Consider the following 5,464-nt stretch of genomic DNA (forward strand, 5'->3'; position numbering starts at 1 on the left):
AATTTAATTTTAAAATCTGGTTGATTTCATCTACACTCTTGACAGTGAAGAATTAAAATAATATGAAATCAAATAAATAATGAGAGAGAGAGAGATTCCTGGGAGTAAATTACATGGTATGGTTTTTCTAGCCATAGTCTTTGTAACTCCCATTGGATTACTCAGTGGGACCATGGAATTTAAACTCCTGATAGTTAAAGTCATCCACCTGGGGTATTTTTGTTGGAACAGCATGAAGTAATCTCTGGGAAAGTTTGCTCTCTCTCAGGTACATAGAACTTTGATGTTGGGATTGGCTGGTTTTGCTATTCTGCCAGGCTCAAAATGAGTCCTCCTAGAGGTAGAAGGAATCTGACCACCTGGTAAGAGAGATGAGCTGCTAAGAGAAAGACACCTGGCTGAAAAAGAGAGATGCTCAGCTGAGAGATGGCTGCAGTAGAACAAAGAGGCACAAGACAGAGTGGTATGCTTACCTGGCCCACAAAGGCAGAGGCCAGTGAGAGACCAAGGCCAGAGAAGCATGTCTAAGGGCACAGCAGAGGGGAGGCTGTCCTGACTGAAGAACTGTATCCTGAGTATGTTCCTCAGTTTGAATTATAGCAAGTTGCTTCTGTACTGAACCCCATAATCTGTGAGTTCTGTGTGGCCACTGCTGCGAATTGTTGAACCCGGAAGAGACATGGTGGGTTCTGTGGGAGGTATGGTTGATGTTAAGGTTGGTAACAGGACTGGAGAATGGCGGCATGTCTGGCTTCATAGGAACAGGCCTTGGGCTGCTGATGGTGATTCTGTCTTCCTCTTGTGTAGTTAGAGGAGGTCAAATGATGCTGTCTCCTTGCCCTTTTAGCAGAGATTGAAGTTCCACCTTGAGCTTTTTGTGGACTACCAAATGACCATTATTATAAGTGTGTAGGAAACCACAGGTGATTAAAATGTATCTCCAGACATAATAAAAAGTTAGATGAAACTCAATTTTATTTAGCATTAACGAAAAAGTCCTTATTATAGTTTTCAGAGTCTTATGAGATCTTGGTTTCTGTGAAAGCTTTGTTTACATCTTTCATTTCTCTCTTGCTCTCTAATATCATGTCAACCACATGGTCCTTTTTTTCATTTTCCTCCAAAGTGTTAGGCATTCTTTCATCTCTGAGTCTTTCCTTTTATTTCCTCCTTCTGGAAGTCTATTCTCCCAAGTTTTTTGCAAGCCTTGCCCCATCATCTCCTTCAGATCCTTGTTCAGATGTTATCTTCATGGAATGACCTGTCCTTACTTTCCCATTTCAAATTCACTCAAATTTTTACATTCCCCTTGACTGCTTTATTTATTTCATTGAAGTTATTTTCACCTAAGGTTTTATATCTTTTGATTATTTATTTATTTTTAATTGACTGTCTTTCCCAACAGGAATCGAAGCTCTCTGAGGACATTGTCTTTTGTTTATTTCATGTTTGTTTCTCATGGATAGATTAGTGGATGATACATAATATGATTGTCAATATGTATTCAATGCCAAATGAATGAATGATGAAATTAGTGACTGAGTGAGTGAATCACAAAGGCTAAAATGGTATTGACTCCATGAGTAATTTTGGGGAAATTTAATTCATGCTGTGACTTATGCAATTATATTCATGGTATGGGAAAAAAGAAAACAAACGGAAAAAAAAAAAAAAAGCAAACTTGAATTATCTTTTGTATTAATTTAAAGATCTAGAATGATTAAGAAAAATGAAGTCTTCGGTTGTTTTTGTTAGGTGCCTTCTAGTCGATTATGACTGATAGCTACCCTATGTATAATGGAAAGAAACACTGCCCCATCCAGCGTCATCCTCACCTGATCTTTGTTTTGCTTGAGCCCTTTGTTGCAGACACTGTGTCAATCAGCTCATTAAAGATCTCCCTCTTTTTCACTGACCCACTATTTTACCAAAAATGATGTCCTTCTCCAGAAATCAGTCCTTCCTGATAACATATTCAAAGTACGTGAGCTGAAGTCTTGCCATCTCCACTATTAAGGAAGATTCCTGCTGTAACCTTCCAAGACAGATTTTTTATTCTTCTGACAGTCCGTGATATAATCAGTATTCTTCGCCAATGGCATAAGAATATTTCATAAAATTATAAAGGCTTGTCTTGCATACATTCTATAACTGGGGATAAAAATGTCCAAGTATTGATTTTAAACATTCCAACCACTTTAAAAACTCTAAAAATAATAAAAATTGCACTTTTTTTGCAGTATCATTCCAATAGTAAAATTGTTATTTATAATTTTCTTATATAAGGAAAAGAGTTCTTAAAGCTAGTAGCAGAGCTTTGAAATACATGGCCTCTTATAGGTTTATTTTTAATACAGTGAATATAGTTCAGAATGATAGTTTTAATCATTAGTATCATTCTGTGCTTAGACATGAGCCATAGAAGCTAGTTATTTAGCAGAACTTATTTTCACATTAAATTGTTCCACGCAATGTTCTTCAATATTTGTTACCCAAGTGCCAATTACACCCAAGCAGTGGTTAAGGACCCAGATTAATGTTTCTACTCACCACATGAAGTGATTCTGAAAATCCCTGTGGAGGTAATTGCAAACTTGTTTTAGGTACAAATGCACTGATTTAGTGAGATAGTCAGAAGAGTCTAATCTGTATGTGGTCTAAACAAAGTGGTGTGGTAGAGCAAATTATTCTGAGCATAATTGTCAAGCATGTTTCAAAGTGATAATTAGGATAATAACAAATGATATTCCCAAGGAAGTGAATTGTCAGGTAGTATGTAATAAAGTTGGAACTTTATTGAAGAATTTAAGGAGGTTCTTAGCATATATTTAAAACAACAACCTCACACAAAGAAATATTAAATTTTAAGATTTTATGATGACCATATACTTGTAAACTTCACTAAATCTATTTAAATGAAAAAGACCTATGATAAACCATCATATTTCCATCAGATTTTTGAAAGCATGGACTTTTTTTCCCTCCAATCTTGGTAAATAGGTAATGACAAATATTTTATTATAGAGTATTTCTCACATAGAGGGGAGAGTGCTACTGCAACACAGTTACTAGGGATCTGTTTTCACCTTCTACCTACAGATGGACTCTGTCATTTAAAATGTCAGAGACAGGAGCTAAAATTTACGGTCCTAGAGTGGCAATTTAAGCTAATGACAATGATGACATTAGTAATAATCATCATAATAACATTTATTGAACACTTTGTTTCAGACATTATTAACTAGTTAAATACATAATTTAATTCTCACATCGATGCTGTAAGAAAAGATTGTTACACATTTTATTGATAAGGAAATTGAGTCAACATTAGCATATAGTAGAACCTGGATTAAAATTCAGACCTGTCTTATTCTACAGTTCTTAATCTTAGCCACAACGTTATACTGGTATAATAGTTACAGCCAGAGATACTATTCTATATAGGCATTAAGATTCTGCACTATATTTCTCAACATTTCTTGATCATATTACCATAGTTGTTGATTGGGTCTGCTGTGATTCTCAGTTGTTTGATGGCCCTAACCATTGACTTTCTTTTTATGGTTCCGAATGAAGCTTCTGACTGTGTGTCCTTTAAAATTCTCCTTATATTGCTCATTTCTCCTAATCTATGATGAGATCCTAATGCCTTTCATTATGCTTGAAGAAGCCCTGGTGACATAATGGTTAAGCACTGGGCTGCTTACCAAGAAATGTCTGTAATTTGAAACCACCAGCTGCTCTGCAGTACAAAAGACCCAGGGAACTGTCCTGCTAAAGGTTACAGAAAACCATATGGGGTAGTTTTGACTCTGTCGTATAGTGTCACTATGAGTCTGATTTCAGTCAACAACACAGCCACAACAACATGCTTGAAATGTTTCTGTAACACTTTATTTTGGCATTCGCATTCCTAAATACGTCCGGAATATCATGTAACCCTTCTATGTCCACTTTTCTTCTCCGCAAAATGGGTATCATATTATATACTTCCACTACTCCTTGGAAGGAAGACTAGACGATTTACCTCTGTAGAGTTACCGCCTCAGAACCCCAAGGAGGGGTCACTGTGAATTGGATCTGACTCTAGTACAGTGAGTTTTCTTGGTCCCGTTGCTATGTTGATAATTAAATTTGATGTGTATGTCAAGGTTGTAGTACAGTGCTGGGAAAGTCTGGATGGTTCTTGTCACTGAGGTGAACCACCACTTAAGACAGTAAACACTCAACAGACTTTCAATGAAAAAACTCTTAAAATTGAGTGCTATGTGTAAAGGGTGACATTTATACCAAATACACTACTGATGCTAATACAAAACTCACTGCCATAGAGTCAGATGCAACTCATCACTTAATTTCTGAATATTCATGAAAAAAATAAATATAAACTGTTAAATTATGACAAGTGTTAAGATGGGCAACATCTGGGAATAATGAGGTGCTGTGATGGGTTGAAGGTCTAATTTTGAAACCACAGTTGAGGAAGGACTTCCTGAGAAGGGTTATATTTAAGATGAGACTTAACCAGTGAGAAGAAGCTAGGCAGATAAAGGTTATCTACGGCAAAAGGAACAGTTTTTAGAAAAGCTCTAATATGGAGAAGAGTTTGGTAAATTAGAGGAATTGAGAAAAAGACTGTGCAAAATGAAGGCACTGAATCCATGGATGGTATAACATTGTAGCCCCTCAAGATGATCTGGCAGAGTAATGCCTAAGGCACTTGACTGCTAACGAGAAGGCTGGCAGTTCAAATCCACCAGCCACTCCTCGGAAGGAAGGTTGGGCAATCTACTTCCATAGTGATACTGTCTCAGAAACCCAAGGAGGGGTTGCTATGAATCGGGGCTTACTTGACGGCACATAACAACAACAACAACAACAACCCCATTACCTGTGAATGTGACATTATTAGGAGAAAGTTTTTGCAGATGTAATCCAGTTAAGATGGAAGCATCCTGGATTAGGGTGGGTCATAAATTCAGTGATGGGTGTCCTTATAAGGAGAAGATTTGGAGACCAAGAGAGAAACAATGGCACACACAGCGAGAAGATGGCCATCTGAAAATTGAGACAGAAATTGGAGCAAAGCAGCAGCAGCCAAAGAATGCTAAAGGCATTAAAGCTAGGATGAACAAAGAATGATTCTTTTCTAGGGTCTTTAGAGTGAACATGGCCCTGCTGACACATTGCTGTTGAACTTCTAGCCTCCAGAATTGTGATAAAATAAATTTTTGTTGTTTTAGGCCAGTCAGTAAGTAGTTATGGTTGTTGTTGTTGTTGTTAGGTGCCGTCGAGTAGTTTCCGACTCATAGCGACCCCATGCACAGCAGAAAGAAACACTGCCCGATCCCGCGCCAGCCCCATAATCCCTGCTATACTTGATCCCATCATCACAGCCACCATATCAATCCATCTCGTTGAAGGCCTCCCCCTCTTTCATCGACCCTCCACCCTACCAAGCATG

This window comes from Orycteropus afer, unplaced genomic scaffold, assembly GCF_000298275.1.
Source record: "Orycteropus afer afer isolate SDZICR_OR568_19922 unplaced genomic scaffold, OryAfe1.0 scaffold00453, whole genome shotgun sequence".
NCBI classification, from domain to species: Eukaryota; Metazoa; Chordata; class Mammalia; order Tubulidentata; family Orycteropodidae; genus Orycteropus; species Orycteropus afer.